Below are 20,549 nucleotides of genomic sequence, written 5' to 3'. Positions count from 1 at the left end.
AATATAAGATTTTCATGTTTGTTTATAAAACTTGATGCATTGGAATATTATGTAATAATCCTAGGAATGACTAAATTTTTGTTTGGTTGAGTTTAAATATCTTGGTCATATTATGTAATATGTCAAAATTACCCTTAATCATTTAAATTAAAATATTAATGACTAAAAATTAAATATAAACCTATTTAAATATTATATTTTTACATTGATTTTTTTTAATTTACAAAATATTTCTAATAATAAATTTATTAAAATATCCATAATAATAAATATTTAGTTAAAATTATTATTGACTCTAAATTTTCTTAAATTCACTAAAATACCCCCTAATAACAAATATTTTTAATTAAAATTATTATTGATTTTGATTTTTTAAATTTACTAAAATACCCCTAATATCAAATATTTTTAGTTAAATTATTATTGACTCTAAGTTTTTTTAAATTTACTAAAATACCCCTAATAACAAATATTTTAGTTAAAATTATTATTGATTCTAAAGTTTTTTGAATTTATTAAAATAACCCTAATAACAAATATCTTTAGTTAAATTATTATTGATTCTAATTTTTTTGAATTTACTAAAATACCCCTAATATCAAATATCTTTAGTTAAAATTATTATTGACTCTAAATTTTTTTAAATTTACTAAAATATCCCTAATATCAAACATCTTTAATTAAAATTATTATTGATTCTAAATTTTTTAAATTTACTAAAATATCCCTAATAACAAATATCTTTAGTTAAATTATTATTGACTCTAAATTTAGTTAAATTATTATTGACTCTAAATTTTTTCAAATTTACTAAAATATCCCTAATATAAAATATGTTTAATTAAAATGGACACAAAATACGTATCTAAATTTTCAAAATTTTCATAATTTATAATTCGTCTCATAATCAATAATTGAACTTATATAAAACAAATTCTCAACAATTCTAACCACATATGTATTAAAAAGCTTTACTCTTATCCAAATTAAAGTTACAAAGAAGTCCCAAAAGCTAAAATTTACATGCACAACTCTTGTACAAGAACACTGAAAGAGTGAAACTCTCGCGCGATCTAGAATTTTCACAAATAAATTCCCGTTGTAAGTATAGCTTCTAGACCGACAAGAATTCCTTTCTTACAAAAGTTTTTGGTTGTCACAAGTAACAAACCCCTTTGAAATTGATAACCGATGTATTTAACCTCGGGTCGTCTTCTCAAGGAATTGCAGGGAGGTGTTCTTATTATTGGTTGTGAGTCTTGTAAATTGGAGGTTTTTAAAATAAGGAACAAGTAATGTAAAATAACAAGTCGTTAAAATAATAACTAATAAAGCTCTTGGCAAGGTATGAGAATTGGAAGTCCTATCCTAATTATCCTTATCGATGGTGATGAGAATTGAGTTTTAATCCCACTTAGTTAACCTTTAGTAAAGCAAAGGAAAGTCAAGTGGACTAATTAGTTTGATCCTCAAGTCCTAGTTAATCCCTGTGGGAAGACTAGCTTTAGAGCGATCTAGATCAATTAGTAGTCTGCCAATTTCAACCACTGCTGAGTTTGACAACTTAAGTGTTACCAATTACTTAACCAAAGCCAAAAGGAAGAAAATATCTAAATTAAATTAAAAGCATTTATAAATAGAATAAAGCAATCATAAATCTGAAACACATCAAATTACGTTTAAACATAAATTCAAATCTAACATGTAAAGTTCACAAAGTAAATTGAGAAAATAAATAAAAGGAACGTTGAACCTGAGAAGTAGTTGAAATCCTAAATCCTTTAAGAGGAATCCTAATCCTAAAACCTAAGAGAGAGGAGAGAACCTCTCTCTCTAAAAACTACATCTAAATTATGAAAAGTGAATTATGAGCTGATGATCATGAATGAATGCATTCCCCCACTTTATATCCTCTAATATGTGTTTTCTGGGCCGAGAACTGGGACAGAAACAGCCCAAAAATCGCTGGTTTAGAAATCTGCCATGCTGATTTTCGTCACTGCGACGCATCCGCGTGGAACACGCGTTCGTGTCACCTAGAGTTATGGCCACTATGGCAAATTATATATCAAATCGAAGCCTCAGATGTTAGCTTTCCAACGCAACTAAAACTGCCTCATTTGGATCTCTGTAGCTCAAGTTATGACCGTTTTAGTGCGAGAGGGTCGGGCTGGATAGCTTAGCAGTTCCTTCAGCTTCTTGTATTCCTTCCACTTTTGCATGCTTCCTTTCCATCCTCTGAGCCATTCCTACCCTGTAATCTCTGAAATCACTCAACACACATATCACGGCATCGAATGGTAATAAGAGAGGATTAAAGTTAGTAATTTAAAGGCCCAGGAAACATGTTTTCAATCATAGCACAAAATCAGGAAGGAAAACGTAAACTCATGCAAATCATATGAACAAGTGTATGAAAGATTGATAAAATCCACTCAATTGAGCACAAGATAAACCATAAAATAGTGGTTTATCAAACACAAACACATCAATAGAATGAAATCAATGTTACAATAAACAACCTTATACATAGAAAAATCAAGCAAGCAATAACTCTCATCTTCTGTTTGGGATCCATTCTGTCAAAAAAAGAACAAAATATTAAAATATTTAGCTAGAAGACATTCGAATTTTGTAAATCAATTCAAATATGCAATACATATTATTAATCTAAACCAAGTTAGTAGACATAAACAATCAACCATATAAAATAACATAGTATTTAACGATACTTATCAAAAGAAACAGAGTATCTAATACACCTAAAACTTGAGATTCACCTTAATAATAACATTTATTATATACATAGAAAATAGGATTGACAGAAAAGAAGCCGTGGATAAGAAATGGGCACATCAATTTTTCCCTACAATCCATGCTATGAAGCTTGTCAAGGATTCATTTGGATTTTTACTTCTATATTATAATTCTTTTAATTTATAGTAATAAAAAGTTAATCTAAGATAGTAGTCGGATGCAGTAGCCAAAATCAGAAGTTAACAGCTTATTGATTCCAGTTTCTTGAAATGAATGCAACTCATCATCATCATTATTGTTTGAAATGAAATGAACTCCCTTCCCTCTCATTTCAAAATGAAAATAACTCAGTTTTTTTGGTACCCTGTTTGCTTTTAAAAAAAATTCACGAACTTAGCCATTTACCAAGTAACAGAGAAGTATTTATCCTATATCTAAAACTAAAGATAATAATAAAAGAAGGCAGAGAAACGGAACAAAAATTAGCATGTTTTTGAAGAAATTGATTTCAGGCATAAATGAAAATGAAGTAGCAATTAGGAACTTTACTACTACTACTATTATGCAAATACACAACATAAAGAAAAGAAAAAAAAATATTAAACAGTGTATAAACTAAGGACACAAATATACATGAGCAACATGTGCTATATCAGGAATAGAATCAGGAATAGTCTTTATATCTAGCTCACAAAGTCCTAAATACCTCAAGAAGCATAAAACTTGGAAGATTTTGTGCCTAAAACTCGAAGAGAATTGTTTGATGGATTAAAAGCAGAATATTTGAAAGACCACTTGCCCTTCTGCTTTCATATATGAATTTTCACTTGCCCTATAAATTAAATTCCAAGTTATTTGGCCTTGGCCATAAAGATAGCAGTGCAGTGCAACAAAAACATTATGCCGGTGCTAATATCATAAGTTCCTAAACTACAAGTACTTTATTTCAACCAACATAAAACTGAACAAGATCCTTAATATGCAATAAGATAAGAAATGAAATTAAATGCTTTGCAAGTTATATAAGAAGCTTCTAAATGAGAATAGAAGTGAACTCAATCCTCTGTTGACATCAAAAGTAATAAATTCAAAATTCAAAACTTCAATACTTATATAACATAAAAGGTAACAGATCAAGTTATATTATACATAAGAAAAACGAACCAGGAAAGATGAAGCCTTAAACAGAGGAGGCAGCAGAGCAGCAAACCCAGTGGAGATGATGAAGATTGAGTAGTCTTTTCAAGTCAAATTAATCATGTAAAAATATGTTTTTGTTAGATTCAAGAAAAGAAGCCATAACCTTAAACTCTTTATTGAGGAAAATTAAGCATGTAAAAATATGTTTTTGTCAGATTCAAACCAAATTAAGCATGTAAAAATATGTCACAAGCTTAAACTCTTTATTGAGGCAAATCATCAAACATGTTGTTTGCATACAACATAATCACAGAGAGCATATAAGAAATCAAGCAAAATAACTAATCAAATTAGCAGTCTATTGTAGGAAATTAGTGTAATATGATGTAGAAAGCATAAAAAGAACCCAAACCTTAATGAGAGATTCAAAGAGAATTCGCAGAGAGAAGCAATGCAAACATGAACTCAAAGGAGAGAAGGAAACCAGTCTTCCGTTTAGGGTAACGGTGGCGTCAGCGTAACTTCGATGGTGGTGGCGTTAGTGAAGCCTCCACTGATTTGGGAAAAAACTCAAACCTTAATATGAGATTCGAAGAAAATTCACAGAGAAAAGCAGTGCGAACATGAATTGGAGAAGAGAAGGAGACGAAACTTCTGTTTAGAGTAACGGCGACGCCGGTGCCGGCTCCGGTGGCGGTGGCGGTGGCTTTGGTGAAGCTCGCTGATTTGGGGAAGAAACCCCTCTTCTAGGGTTTCGTTCTACAGAGAGAAATGAAGAAGAATGTGAAAATTAGTATTAAATAATAGGGGTAATTTAGTCTTTTTGTTTCATTATTTACATTCCATTTCCATTGGAATGAAAGATAACCAGGGGAAGATGGGAATTGAATTAGTGGTAATTCAATTCCAAGGAATAAAAGTTACCTTGAAATGTTTTTTTTTTAACTTTGAACCACACATAGGAATGTCATATTTCCATCTTAAAATTCCTGGGAATGTTCTATAATTTCCTCAACAACACACACCCATAGAGAAGATAATGACATACCTTGGCTCACTTAAGGGTGCATACATATGATGTGTGGAAAATGATCCAACACAAAACTCACCGGCAAGTGTACCGGGTCGCATCAAGTAATAATAACTCACATGAGTGAGGTCGATCCCACAGGGATTGAAGGATTGAGCAATTTTAGTTTAGTGGTTGATTTAGTCAAGGGAATCAAGTATTGGTTGAGTGGTTTGTAATTTGCAGAAACTAAATTGCTTGAAACGTAAAGGGAGAAGGGGAAATTGCAGTAAATGAAAGAGCAGGAAAGTAAATGTGCTGAATCTTAAAGAATAAGTAAGGTAAATTGCAGAAACTTAGATTGCAAGAAATGTAAATAACTGAAGCTTAAAGTGTAAGAAATGTAAATTGCTTAAATCATAAAAGGAATTGAGAATGGGGATTGCAGAAATTAAACAAGACAGAAGTAAATTGCAATAGACAGAAAAGTAGAGGATTAATTGAATTAAAGTAAATCTTAATAGAAAAGTAAAAATGCTTGAAAAATTAAAAGACAGAGAATGAGCAATGCTTAATTTGCAGCAATTTAAAAGGGGTTGAAGATCTCAGGAGTGGAAGAGACTAGATAACAAGTCTAGATCTCAAATCCTTCCTTGATCCAACAAGAACAATTGCAAAGGAAATGAAGAAAAGTAAATTGCAGAAAGATTAAAAGATGAAGCAGTAAAGTAAACAGAAAGTGAAATTCAATTGTGCAGAAAAATTAAACAAGATCTCAAGGTGAGATTGAAACAGAAGTTCTTCAATTCTCCACCCAAGATCCAAAGCAAGAAAATTAAAGAGTGCTCAAGCAAGAACCAAGAAGAAGAGAGATCAATTCTCCTTCCAAGTTCTCAGAAATCAAGTTCAAAGTAAAAAGCTCAAAAATGAAAATGACAATTAAAAGGAAAAATTCATAGTAAAATCTAGAGGTGTCAAAAAGGTCCTAATTAAATCAAACTAACTCATATTTATACACTTTCTATTCTTGGATTTTGGAATTTGGGTGGGCTTTTGATTTGGTGAAGAAATGAATTAAATTGGATTTTTATTTGAATTTTCAGCCCAAGTTTGCATCTCCCAGGGTCAAGCTCAGTTGGAAAATACAACTGAGCACTCAAGTGTTGCCATCCGTGTCAAATTTGGTGCGCCCAGCTCCTTGGTCATTGCATGACACTAGAGCTCAGTTGGAATTTTGAACTGAGCTCTAAGTGTGTCAATGTTGTGCGCTTCATGGGCTCCTGGCCGTGTCAAGGTGCGCATCATGACACCCTTTGTTGCGCCAAAATGTTGCTTGGCCGTGTCAAGGTTGTGGGGGAGAAGGGGATGTAGTGCTCAGTTGGAAAAACCAATTGAGCTTCCTTGGTGGCGCATTGCTTTTGTGCTCAAGGTCCCAAGTTCAACACTTGGTAGAGGAAGTCTTGGAGATAATTTTCTTGGATGAGTGGGCACTCCTCCCTTGTGTTTCCAAGAGAGTTTATTAAAATGGTTACGTTGCAAGTATAGTTCTTAACTCACCAAAAATCTGCCTATCAATTTAGAAATGTGTCACAGAAAGTTTAATTTAAAATTACTGGGAGTTTTAAGTCCCAGGTCATCTCCCAACGAGTTGCAGAAAAGTGTGCTGTTTTATTAATCAGATGTTCCAAGAAGTTGAGCTAGGTAAATTGGAAATTAAATTGAGGAATTTTAAATAATATAAATAAAAGCCTTGACTGGGAATCGATTGGTTAGAATCTCTATCATTGATGGTGTGATTGTAAGATTGATTTATAATTAATGGTTGTTCTGTTTGGTTATCCCTTACTAGGTAAGGGAGAGTCAAACAAGTGGGAATGCCAGATCTGTTCACAAGTTGCAACCCACTTAGTTCAAAGGGATTGAAGTCGGTGACAGGATAGCAATCCAACATTTAACCCAATTACAAATTTTCTTTCAATCCTTCCGACTCAAGAGTTCCTTTTAATCAACTCCCCATCAAGTAAGGAAACTACTCACGCATTGTAAATAAAGAATCCATAGCATATGAAAGGGAATTAAAAGAAGACATGATTATTGGAATAGAAATTGAATTAAAAAGAAATAATCCTTGTATTAATTAATCATAAAAGTATCTGAATGACAAAATTGAACATAACAAAGAACATGGAAGATTAAAACCAAGTTAAGAGAACAAACTAGAATGATGAAGTCTTGATGAGGAAATAACTCTTCTCAATGTTCCAATGCTAAGACCAATTGAAAATTAAAAATCCTAAAAACTAGAGAGAAAAACCTAAGAGAGTGAAAAACTAGATCTAAAACTACCGAATGAATGTGTGTGTTGTTTCTGCATATTCTCTGACTCTAGTCTGCTGTTCTGGGCCGAAGACTGGGCCAAAATAAGATCCAAAATCGCCCCCATCGAATTCTGCAGATTATGCAAATCGCGCATGTCACGCGATCGCGTCGTCCATGCGGACGCGTCGCTTGCGCTTTTTCCTCTCCACGCGTTCGCGTCGTCCACGCTACTGCGTCGCTTGCGCTTTCTAATCCACGCGACCGCGCAAGCCATGCGGCCGCGTCACTGCGATTTGTGCTCCTTCGCGCGGTCGTGTGAGCCATGCGACCGCGTCACTTCTTGCTGGTTATCTCCTCAAATTCTTGTGTTCCTTCCATTTTTGCTAGCTTCCTCTCCGATCTCCATCTCATTCATGCCTTAAAAGGCCTGAAACACTTGACACACAGATCACGGCATCGAATGGAATAAAGGAGAATTAAAAGTAAATAATTAAAGTCTCTAGGAAGCAATTTTCAAACATGTACTGAATTTAGGAAGGAAATCTAAATGCATGCTAAATTGATGAATAAGTGGGCAAGGATCATGAAAAAACCACACAATTAAACATAATATAAACCATAAAATAGTGGTTTATCAACCTCCCCACACTTAAACATTAGCATGTCCTCATGCTAAATTGAAGGAGACAAGGAAATAAGTATGAACATGCAGTAACTCATGAAATGCAATGCAATCCTACGTATATAAATAAATGCAACTATATGATTATTGTCCACTTGATCAAAAGTAAATAAGCCTTTCAAAACAGTTACAAATCAAATTCCACTAATTCTATCATTATACAATAAAACCGATAAAAGCGCAAGAAGATAGCTTATGAAAGCAGGAAACATGAAAGTTTAAGCATTGAACCCTCACTGATAATGTATGTACGCTCTAATCTCTAGTGTATAGGGTAATCACTCTATTCTTCTCCAGTCATGTTTTCTAACTTTTGTTTTTCTCTTAACCAATCAACAACATTTAACATACCAATGCAAACATCATGAGGTCTTTTTAGGGTTGTAATGGGGCCAAGGTGCAGGTAAGGATATACATATGGCTAAGTGAGCTTTATAAATTGAATCTTTAATTAACCTAAGCTCTCACCTAATATACATATATTCTATATACTTTTAAATTCATGCTTAGCTACCCATAATTCTCTTTTTCAACCCATACTCATGTTTTAACTTTGTATTTTAATTCTATCCTATGTGCATTGATCTTTGAATTCTGAATTTAACATTGGGGTAATTTTGTCCCCTTATTTATTGATTTTTTTTGAATAAATAAAGCTTATCAATGCACATAGATTTTTCATTCTTATATTTTCACATGAGTGGGTATCCAAATTCCCTTTAAATTTTCATGACATATTCCCTCAACAACTTTTGTTCCCGTAATTTCCCATACTTAACTAGCACACACAATTCTATCTTAAGCTAACCAAAGATTCAATTTGGGATATATAATTGTTTTTTCGGCTTAAGGTTAGTAATGTGGTAAAATATCGAACAATTGGGAATTAAAGGCTCAAAGTGGTTAACAAAGGTAATTGAGAAGGGTAGGCTTGATTTGGATAAGTGAGTTTAAACAAATAATGGCCTCAATCATGTGCAAGCATGTAAATATAATAAATATTGGACATATAAGATAAAACAAAATATAGATTACAATCATAGAGAAGTAAACACACAAGAATAAAATAATTATGGTTAAATGATGTAACCATACATAAAGGCTCAAATCTTTCACAGGTTGTGTGTTCTTTGGCTCAAACATCATGTTCCAAATACAACTCAAGCAGATTTATCATAAAAAATTTTTGAAAAATTAGTAAAATTTTATTCCAAAGATAGATTTTTAAAAGAAACTTATTGTCTTTTCAATCAAGTAGAACATGCATGCAGCTATTCTAATCTATGCAATTTATTCTATTCTATAAAAGAAAGAAAATCTAACTAAAATATCCTAATTATTGGTGCCAGAGAAGAGAATTTACCTCCGGAAGTCAGGTACTGACCGACCTCCCCACACTTAAGGCTTTGCACCGTCCTCGGTGCCATCTGTCAGGAACAGGGGTGGGCTGGTGGCAGTATCTCCACAGTCGGGACCATCATGGCTCCCAGTGCTAGTAAAGGAAGTGGAGTTCGGGGTGTCTGAGTCTCTGAAGCATCCCTTGAGTAGCTCCTTGAGGTGTTTGAATCGGCGTTCGTTACGGCGCTCTTTCAGCTTTACTTTCTGTTCTTGCCGATCCAACCGTTCGATTATCTGCTGGAGCAATTTCTCAGTTGTAGATGCTTGTAGTGTTGAAGAAGGATTATCTTCGACTGGCTCAGTAGGCTGGTTTGTAGTGGCTGCTGAAAGTCTGAGGTTTTTCCCGTTAGGGACATATTGATCACCCCGTGGAAGCATGGCTTTGGTGTCCCCAACTCTGTAGGAGACTCTGGCTGCTGAGACAAGATCTGAGACCAAGGCGAGGAAAGGTAAGTTTCTCGCAATTTGTACGTGTTCCATAGCATTCCGGATATGTCTTGAGAGATTCAGAGGTTGGTCTGTAAGGATGCACCATAGTAGAACAGCCATGTCTGCAGTGAAAGAGGACTCATGAGTGCTCGGAAAGACGTAATGGGACATGATCTGTGCCCATACGCGAGCCTCCAAGGTAAGCGTGGAAGCCAAGATTTCCTTAGGGCGGGTACGGTGGTATCCGTAGATCCAACGGCTGCCAGGTAATGCAATGACTCCGAGAACGGAGTCCCAGTCAAATTGGTATCTCTGGCGCTGAAGGGTGGCTTCTTGAAAAGCGTCCATTCCTGCTGGAATAGGGGGAAGACACAGAACTTGCTGAATGGCCTCTTCTGTGATGGGGACTTTCTTCTGTCGGACATAAACAGACTGCAGGGTCGGTATGTAGAAGTTGGAGTAGAACTCAACTATCCAAGAGAGATTGACCTGCCTTGGCTGTCTCCGTAGGAAACCCCATTGTCTTCGCTCAATTTGCAGCTCAACAAAGGCGGCAATATTGGACGGGATGATAAGAAGGTATTCATTGTTATAGTTCCTTTCGGATAGGATAGGGAACATCTGCTCACAGTAGCAATTGGGAAATCGCGCAGTGTCCTTTGCTGGAAAGGCTTTCTCCTTGTCGTCAACCTTTATTATCCTCTTAACTCTTTTTGTTGAGGGCTTGACTGCGGTTGAAGAAGGCTCTGCCACTAATTCTCTTTTAGTTCCTCTTCTTGCTGGTGGTTTGGAAGTAGCCTTCTCTTTTCCTTTCTTGGTGGCCATCCTGAAAGAAGAGAAGAGAAAGGAATTTAAATTCAAAGAGATAGAGCAAGGAAGAGGGTATTGTAAGTGATAGTCAATGCACAATAAAGATAAATAGCATTAACACATGGTCCGGATTACATGTGGAAAGCTCATCACTGGCAATATAGCAAGTGCATGTAGGACAATGGAATGCAAGAGGTTTATTGGCATGCAGGCAAAGGCATGAGTAGCGTAGACCAAGCATTACTTTGTAACAAACCATCACGTTTGTATTGACAATTGAATTCAATTAATAAATAATAAGGGAAAGTTGTGAAAAGTAAGCATTGAATAGTATAGGAACATAGAGAAGTGCATAATGCCACATGGGCTTTTTCACAAACACATAGCATGCATGTTAAACAAGATGTAAAAAGTATGAAATTGAACATGCAAGCAATCCCCTAAAAAATAATAATAATAATTGTCAAATAAATTGTAAAAAGTCACAAGCATATAGTGAGGGATAATGACTCAAAAAATTTCTAACACCATGTAAAAAGGAAAAAAAGAATAAAGAAAATAAAAGTTTGAAAAGAAAAAGAAAAGAAAAAGAAAATAATATATACATAATATAATAAGAATGATAGAAAAGAGAAGAAAGAAGAAGAAGGTAAAACCTTGTTAATAGAGGAGAGAGAGAGAGTGTGAGATAGAAGGGAGAAGGGGGAAAGAAGAAAGAAGGAGGGAAAAGAAAAATTAGGATTTGGAGGAAAGAAAGATAAGATAATTTGGCAATTGAGGTTTAGCTGTGCGGCGCATGCGACGCGGCCGCCTGGGGCACGCGTCAGGGAAGGGGACGCGATCGCGTCGGTTACGCGGTCACGTGACCTATGTTGCGCTGCTGGCGCGAGTGCAGCCTCGCTCCAGCACAACTCTCTGTTTGATTTATTTTAATTGCCAAAATTGGGTGACGCAATCGCGTCGGTCATGCGATCGCGTGAGTGTGCGTCAGAGAATAATCACGCGGCCGCATCGTTGACGCGGTCGCGTGACAAGGATTGTGCTTCCAGCACCAATCCAGCGCCACTCTCGCACAATATAGCATTGTGCATCCTTTTACGTCGAAAATGCAGGGCACGCGGCCGCGTCGGGAACACGGTCGCGTAGGAGACCATGATTTCCATGCGACGCGGTCGCGTAGGTCAATTTGTGCCATTGGCACGACTCCAGCGCTCCTCCTGCGTAACTTTCTGTTCATTTTTATTTTTCTGTGCTCCTCTTGCCACGCGGACGCGTCGCTGGTGCGATCGCGTCGCGCGGCGAAATATTTTTTATTTTTTATTTTTTTTAAAAGAAAGATAAAGACATGCATATGAAAGAGCACAAAAGCACGAATAAAGAGAAGAGTTATTTAAAGAAGAAAAACTAAAAGTGAAGAAAAGAACGATCATACCGCGGTGGGTTGTCTCCCACCAAGCACTTTGGTTTTACGTCCGTAAGTTGGACGCTCCAATAGCTCAATCTGCTGCGATGTGGGGATCTTCCAAGCGGAAGATCTCAAGCTCCTTATTTTTCTGCACCTTTTCACCATGGTACAGCTTCAGACGTTGTCCATTAACCTTAATAAGTTCAGAGCTTGAAGGATGGCTTAGGTGATAAACTCCGTACGGTTCAGCCTTCTCTATTCTGTATGGACCTTCCCATTTTGATCTCAACTTACCGGGCATGAGCCTCAGTCGAGATTTGTAAAGGAGAACAAAATCTCCAGGTTGGAACTCTCTCTTCTTGATGTTTTGATCATGCACAGCTTTCATCTTTTCCTTGTATATTCTGGAGTTCTCATAAGCTTCCAGGCGAAGGTTCTCCAGTTCCTGCAGTTGCAACTTTCTTTCAGCTCCAGCATTCTTAATTCCCATGTTGCACTCCTTAACTGCCCAGAAGGCTCTGTGTTCTATTTCAACTGGGAGATGGCAAGCTTTTCCATAAACCAAGCGGAAGGGACTCATCCCAATGGGTGTCTTGTATGCTGTTCTATATGCCCACAGTGCATCTTGTAGTCTGGTGCTCTAGTCTTTTCTATGAGGCTTTACTATCTTCTGCAAGATACGCTTAATTTCTCTGTTTGACACCTCGGCTTGCCCATTGGTTTGGGGATGGTAAGCTGTTGCAACTTTATGGATTATCCCATGCTTCTTCATCAATCCTGTTAGTCTCCTGTTACAAAAATGGGTGCCTTGATCGCTCACGATCGCTCGTGGTGATCCAAAGCGGCATATAATATGGTTTCTCACAAAGGAAACAACATTGTTAGCATCATCAGTGCGGGTAAGAATTGCTTCCACCCATTTGGAAACATAATCCACAGCTAACAATATATAAAAATATCCACTAGAATTTGGAAATGGACCCATGAAGTCAATGCCCCATACATCAAAAATTTCACAGAAAAGCATATATTGTTGAGGCATCTCATCCCTCTTGAATATGTTACCAAATTTCTGGCATGGGTGACAAGATTTACAAAACTCAGCAGCATCTCTAAAAAGAGTAGGCCACCAGAATCCACAGTCTAAGATCTTTCTAGCTGTTCTTTGAGGGCCAAAGTGTCCTCCACTCTCAGATGAGTGACAGGCCTCTAAAATGGACTGGAATTCTGATTGAGGTACACATCGTCTAATTATCTGGTCAGCACCACATCTCCATAAATATGGGTCATCCCATATATAATATTTAGACTCGCTTTTCAGCTTGTCTCTTTGATGTTTAGAGAAATGTGGGGGAAATGTGCGGTTAACTAAATAATTAGCAACAGGTGGGTACCAAGGGACTACCTCAGATACTGCTTGCAGGTTGTCAAAAGGAAAATTATCATCTATAGGAGTAGAATCATCCTTAATATGTTCAAGGCGACTCAAGTGGTCCGCTACTAAATTTTGATTACCACTCCTATCTTTTATTTCTAAATCAAATTCTTGTAACAGCAGTATCCAACGTATAAGTCTTGGTTTGGATTCCTTTTTAGCTAATAAATACTTTAGAGCTGCATGGTCCGAATACACTACTACTCTAGTACCAAGTAAATAAGCTCGGAATTTATCCAGAGCGAAAACAATAGAAAGTAGTTCTTTCTCAGTAGTAGTATAATTGGACTGGGCAGTGTCTAAAGTCTTAGACGCATAGGCAATAACAAAAGGATCTTTACCTTCACGCTGAGCCAGCGCTGCTCCTACCGCATGGTTGGAAGCATCGCACATGATTTCAAACGGCTGGCTCCAGTCGGGTCCTCTCACAATTGGGGCTTGAGTTAGAGCAGTCTTCAGCTTATCAAATGCTTGTTTGCAATCTTCACTGAACTCGAACTTAATGTCCTTCTGCAGTAATCTGGATAAGGGAAGTGCCACCTTACTAAAGTCCTTAATAAATCTCCTGTAGAAACCTGCATGGCCAAGGAACGAATGGACTTCCCTCACAGAAGAGGGGTAAGGTAAACTAGAAATAACATTCACCTTTGCTGGGTCTACAGAAATGCCGTTATTAGATACCACATGTCCTAATACAATCCCTTGCTTTACCATAAATTGGCATTTTTCGAAATTCAATACAAGGTTTGTATTAACGCATCTATCTAATACTCTAGATAATCCATCTAAGCAAAGGTTAAAAAAATCACCATAAACGCTAAAATCGTCCATAAAAACTTCCATACAGTCCTCAATAAGATCAGAGAAAAGGCTCATCATGCACCTTTGGAAAGTAGCTGGTGCATTGCACAAGCCAAAGGGCATTCTCTTATAAGCATAAGTCCCAAAAGGACATGTAAAAGTAGTCTTTTCCTGATCCTCAGGAGCTATATGAATCTGGAAATAACCTGTGTAACCATCTAGAAAGCAATAATGTGATTTACCTAACAGGCGATCCAGCATTTGATCAATGAATGGAAGTGGGTAGTGATCCTTACGAGTAGCTTGGTTGAGACGCCTGTAGTCAATGCAGACTCTCCAAGCATTCTGAACTCTAGTTGCTATGAGCTCTCCATGCTCATTCTTCACGGTAGTGACTCCGGACTTCTTGAGCACCACTTGTACTGGGCTTACCTATTCACTGTCTGAAATGGGATATATGATACCGGCTTCAAATAGTCTGGTCACTTCCTTTTTGACAACTTCCAAGATGGTGGGATTCAATCTTCTTTGTGGTTGACGGACAGGTCTTGCTCCCTCTTCTAAAAATATTCTGTGCTCGCATACTTGAGGGTTGATTCCCACTATGTCTGCCAAACTCCACCCAATTGCCTTCTTATGCTTCCTCAGTACATCAAGTAACTGCTCTTCTTGTTGAGAAGTCAGTTCCCTTGCAATAATAACCGGAAGCTTCTGCTCATCCTCAAGATAAGCATATTTGAGATGTGGAGGGAGAGGTTTCAATTCTAACTTTTGATCATGGGAAGGCTCTGGATTATCTGGGGCTTGCGAAAATGGCGAAGTGTCCTCATTGTCAGTTAAGAGGGTCCCCACACTTGGACCTTGTCTAGTGTGCCTCTCTTCAAACTCTTCTTTTTGAACTTCAGCCACACTTTCGTCTATGACATCACACTGGAAGATAGAGCGATCTTCTGGGGGGTTGTCAATGACTCCATTCAGATTGAAGATCACTATACGGCCATCTATTTCAAAGGAGTATGTTCTTGAAAAAGCATCCAATTTGAATTTTGAAGTCTTCAGGAATGGTCTTCCAAGTAGGATTGATGATGGCTTATCTGAATCATTATGGGGCATCTCCAAGATATAAAAATCAGTGGGAAATGTGAGCCCTTTAATGTTCACCAAAACATCTTCAGCAACTCCAGCCACTGTAATAATGCTTTTATCTGCTAACACAAAACGAGCTATCGACCTTTTTAAGGGAGGGAGCCTTAAAACATCATATATAGACAAAGGCATTATACTGACATATGCTCCTAAATCACACATGCAATCATAAATTACTACACCACCAATAGTACAACTAACTATGCAAGGACCTGGATCACTACATTTTTCAGGTAATCCTCCCATTAAAGTAGATATAGAACTACCTAAAGGAATAGTTTCTAATTCATTAATTTTGTCTTTATGGATACATAAGTCTTTTAGAAACTTTGCATATTTAGGTACCTGCTGAATAACATCAAAAAGGGGAACAGTTACCTCAACCTTTTTGAATATTTCTACCATTTTAGGATCAGGTTCCAGCTGCTTCCTGGGCTTCCTTGCAAGTTGTGGAAATGGAATGGGAGTAGTGTTTTCTGTGGTGCCTGTGCCTTTTGGTGCTTCTTCCTGTGGTTGAGCTATCTCTTCTTCAGCCATGTCCTGTATATCCTCTTCCTCTTCAACATCTTCGATTTCTACCACCTCTTCAGCTGAGGCGTATTCTGGTGAGCCTGGTTCCTTCTGATTCCTCTCCTGCAGTGTGGTTCCGGACCTCAGGGTGATGGCATTAATGCCTCCCTTTGGATTGGGTAATGGTTGAGAGGGGATTCCAGTGGTGCTTGAAGGTTGGTTACTGGAATTTTGTGCTGAACCAAGTTGTGTCAATAAAGCTTGTAGAGTCAAGGTGAAACCATTCAGACTGGCGTTAATATTGTTCACGATGGTATTTTCCATGGCCAGTTGTCTTTTCTCAAAAGCTTGTAATAAATCTTCATTAGAAGATACAGAAGAATGAGTAAATTGAGAGGTTTGCTGCTGATTGTTCGGTGGTCCTTGGTTTTGCCTCAGGTGAGGTGCTCGGTAAGGTTGATTTTGCTGCCTGTTGTTATTATTATTCCACCTCTGATTTTCCTGATTATCTCTGCCTCCCTTATTATTGTTGTCTCTCCAATTCTGGTTTGAATTGTCCTGCCATCCATGGTTATTATTTCCACTTTGATTATACCCTTGGTTGGGGCGGTCATAGAAGTTGTGAGTGGATGCCACCATGTTGTCTTCTTGTTGGAGCTGCGGGCATTCATCAGGGTAGTGGCTGTAATCAGCACAAATTCCGCAAATTCTTTGTGGGACTAGTTATTGGTTTTGCTGCGGTTGAGTTTGCTGAGCTTGTTGATTTAACTGCATTTGCTTCAGTAGGTTGGTCATTCCACAGATGCTTCGATTAAGAGCAGCAGTCTCTATGCCAGAAGATACTTCTGCAACGGCCCTTGAACGGCCTTGCTTTTGTCTATGGTTCCGAGTAGATTCAGCTAAATCATTGATCAATTGCCAAGCTTCATCAGTAGTCTTGTACTTCTTCATAGACCCATTGCTGGCACTTTCCAATGTGGTCTTATCTTGGGGCCTCATTCCTTGTTTGACATAGCTGAGTAGCACGATCTTGTCAATCATTGATGCCAAGGCATCATAGGCTAGTTTCACTAGCATTTTTCTGTTAGTTTTAGTTGTTTTATGCATTTTCTTGAGCTTAAAGTGACCAAAAATGGTAAATGTAGAACAAAGTAATGAACCATCCCAAACAATATGATTTTGATGCAAATTCCATGAGTTTTAGTTATATTACTTAAATGCTATGAATGAAAGATTTCTCATGGAATTTTGCAAGACTTTGATGCAATTGTTTGGATGATTTCAGGGAAGAAGAGGCTAAGCAAGGAAGCAACAAAATCAATAAAGGAAGCTTGAATATCACATGTGGAGTTTAAGTTCCAGTTTAAGCCTAAACTGGAGCTTAAACACCAAAATCATGAAGGATAAGTAATGCTGGGATTGAAGTTTAACCTCCAGTTTGACCTCAAACTGGAGGTTAAACGCCAGAATGAAAAGCCTCACTTAAGGAGCACTCCACGTTTAACCTCCAGTTTGACCTCAAACTGGAGGTTAAACGCCAGAATGAGTATGCCACCCAGGGAGGAGTTCCACGTTTAACCTCCAGTTTGACCTCAAACTGGAGGTTAAACGCCAGAACCAGGAAGAGTACCAGGGGCCATTCCACGTTTAAGCTCCAGTTTGACTCAAACTGGAGCTTAAACGTGTTCGATAGTTTCTCCACTCCAGGGTTGCTCTCTCCAAGCTTCCACGTTTAAGCTCCAGTTTGACTCAAACTGGAGCTTAAACGTGTTCGACGTTTTCTTTCACTCCAGGGTTGCTCTCTCCACCTCCACGTTTAACCTCCAGTTTGACCCCAAACTGGAGGTTAAACGTGTTCGACACCTCCAGGGCCACCATTCCAAGCTTCCACGTTTAACCTCCAGTTTGACCTCAAACTGGAGGTTAAACGTGTTCGACCTCCAGTATGCCTCCACCCCTTTCCACGTTTAACCTCCAGTTTGACCTCAAACTGGAGGTTAAACGTGTTCGACCTCCAGGATGCCTCATTCCCTTTCCACGTTTAACCTCCAGTTTAACCTTAAACTGGAGGTTAAACGTGTTCGACTACATTACTCTCCAGGGCTACCTTCTTCCATTTCCACGTTTAAGCTTCAGTTTAACCTTAACTAAAGCTTAAACGTGCCTCTACAAATGGCCTCACTGGAAGTGTCTGGCGTTTAAGTTGCAGTTTAAGCTTAAACTACAACTTAAACGCCACTCTTGAAAAGGGTTTCTGGGCCAAAAATATTGTGATTTAAGTTAGTCTTTGAGCACAATTATTAACTTAAACTTACTTTGGTATGAAACCCAATTGAATATCATGGTTTATGGGATTGGGCCTGAAGGATTGATGAGTTTGAAATCTCAATTTATTGAGTCATGTGTCATTATTTGATTATCACTAAGTTGGCTCAATAAATGTTACAGGACTTGGATCAACAACCTCATCAAGATTATGGATCATAAACCCAAGGCAAAAGAAAAGCAAGGAGAGGCCTCAAAGCCCAAGAAGCACAACTGAAGCTCAATATAGAAAGTGTATAAATAGGATAGAAGTTAAGTTAGAGGGGACTTTTACTTTCACTTTTAGCTAGTTTCCTTTTCTTTGTAATTGAATTCAGAGCTATGATTCACTAAACCCCCTTTCATTGGGTTAGGGAGCTCTATTGTAATTCAATGAATCAATAATAGTTTATCTTCTTCTTCAATCTTTTCTCTTGAAATTTGTTAGAAAGCTTCTCGATCTAATTCCATTGAGTAGTTGTCTTGGGAAAGAGACTACTCATATTTGGAATCCTTCGGAGCCTTGGGAAAGGAATGGAGGATTCATGCTAGAGAAGCTTTCTCACAGTGGATTGGATTGGGGTTTGGATGGATATTGTGACATGTAATCCTACCAAATTGTGGTTCATGAAATTGTGTGGTATAATCAGTGATCAAGCATCATCTCTTCTTATGAACATTTAAACCAAGGGATTGGGAATTTGTTTGTTTTTAGAGAGCATTGGTGAGCCAAGGAATTGGGATCCAATCATATAAGATTGCCAAGCAAAATTTAATGAATGCATTGGTTGAGGAAGAGATTTACATGTTTTGATTCGGAGATTTCAATATCTCCTAAACCCAATGAATTCCCCATTTCTGATTTCCACTTTCTCTTTACATTCTGCAATTCAATTCTTGCAATCATCCCCATTCCCTTTTAATTTCAGCAATTTACATTCTGCTCTTTAATTCATGCAATTTAAGATTCAGCCATTTAATTTTCTTGTCATTTACTTTTCCCGCCAATTTTACATTCCGCAATTATCATCTCAATTCTTGATTCCGCTCAACTAGAACACACTTCTAATCCGAATTGCTCACTCAACCAATCCTTGTGGGATTCGACCTCACTCTATTGTGAGTTTTTACTTGACGACGATAACCGGTGCACTTGCCGGAAGGAATTTTGCCGATCGTGCAATTTCCTAAATCGTAGCATAACTAGTTTATGTGCATCAAGTTTATGGCGCCGTTGCCGGGGATTGGTTTTCGATTGACAATTCTCAAATTGGAAGCTAACTAGATTGAGCAATTTTCTCTTGCTTTGTTAATTCTGTTTTAGCTACTTGTTGAATTTTAATTTCTGCACTTGGTTACATGCTTTCTTTCTTTATGCCTTTAAATTCATGCAACTAACTCACTGACTCACTAACTGTTTGATTTAATTCCTCAATTGATCTAACCATACCCTTCCATTAACCAAGAGTATTTTACTTGTTTGTGTTTGAGCTGTGTTCTTGTATGACAGGTAGGAGAGGAGAGACATCAACTCCTCCATATACCGAACCGGAAAGGACCCTTCATAGACTTAGAAGGGAAGCAAGAGGGAAGAGAGTAGTGGGAGAAGAGGAATCTGAAGGAGAATCTGAGGACAATTTTGAGGAAGCTCTAGATCTCAACATGGATAGAGAAGTTCACAACCATGAGAGAGCTGATGGAAACAATGCCATTCCTGAGAGGAGGGTTCTTAGTTCATACATAAACCCAACCTCTGGGAATTGTGGTAGTAGCATCCAGAAACCACCCATTCAGGCCAACAATTTTGAGCTCAAGCCACAGCTAATATCATTGGTGGAAAATCATTGTTCCTTTGGAGGAAGTGCTAATGAAGACCCAAACCAACATCTCACAAAGTTCCTGAGAATTTGTGACACTGTGAAGTCCAATGGAGTCCAGGAAGATGCCTATAAACTGTTCTTGTTCCCATTTTCACTTAGGGACAAGGCAGCTAAGTGGCTGGAATCATTCCCAAGGGGGAGTCTAACCACATGGGATGAGGTGGAAGGCAAGTTTCTGGCACGTTTCTACCCTCCACAAAAGGTCAATAGGCTTCGATCTGAGGTCCAGACTTTTAGACAACAAGATGGTGAAACTCTCTACGAGGCATGGGAGAGATTCAAGGACTTGACAAGGAAATGCCCACCAAACATGTTCCATGATTGGGTGCAATTGCACATCTTCTATGATGGGCTCTCTTATGAATCAAGGAAGGCTGTAGACCATTCATCAGGAGGTTCATTGAACAAGAAAAAGACCGTGGAAGAAGCCATTGAAGTGATCGAGACAGTGGCTGAGAATGAGTACTACTATGCATCAGAAAGGCACAACACTAAGGGAGTCATGGAGCTGAACCATGTGGATA

General features: G+C 37.8%; 1 non-coding gene across 1 annotated transcript; it reads right to left on the bottom strand.

Moving 5' to 3' along the window:
• Window positions 1-20,233: 20,233 nt before the first annotated feature.
• Window positions 20,234-20,337, bottom strand: LOC148561515 (small nucleolar RNA R71). The gene has a single exon (XR_015886593.1). It is a non-coding gene; the product is annotated as a small nucleolar RNA R71 (small nucleolar RNA).
• Between the last annotated feature and the right edge of the window lie 212 nt (window positions 20,338-20,549).

This window comes from Arachis ipaensis, chromosome B6, assembly GCF_059453495.1.
Source record: "Arachis ipaensis isolate K30076 ecotype BB chromosome B6, ASM5945349v1, whole genome shotgun sequence".
NCBI classification, from domain to species: Eukaryota; Viridiplantae; Streptophyta; class Magnoliopsida; order Fabales; family Fabaceae; genus Arachis; species Arachis ipaensis.
This window is presented reverse-complemented; position numbering and strand designations above follow the sequence as displayed.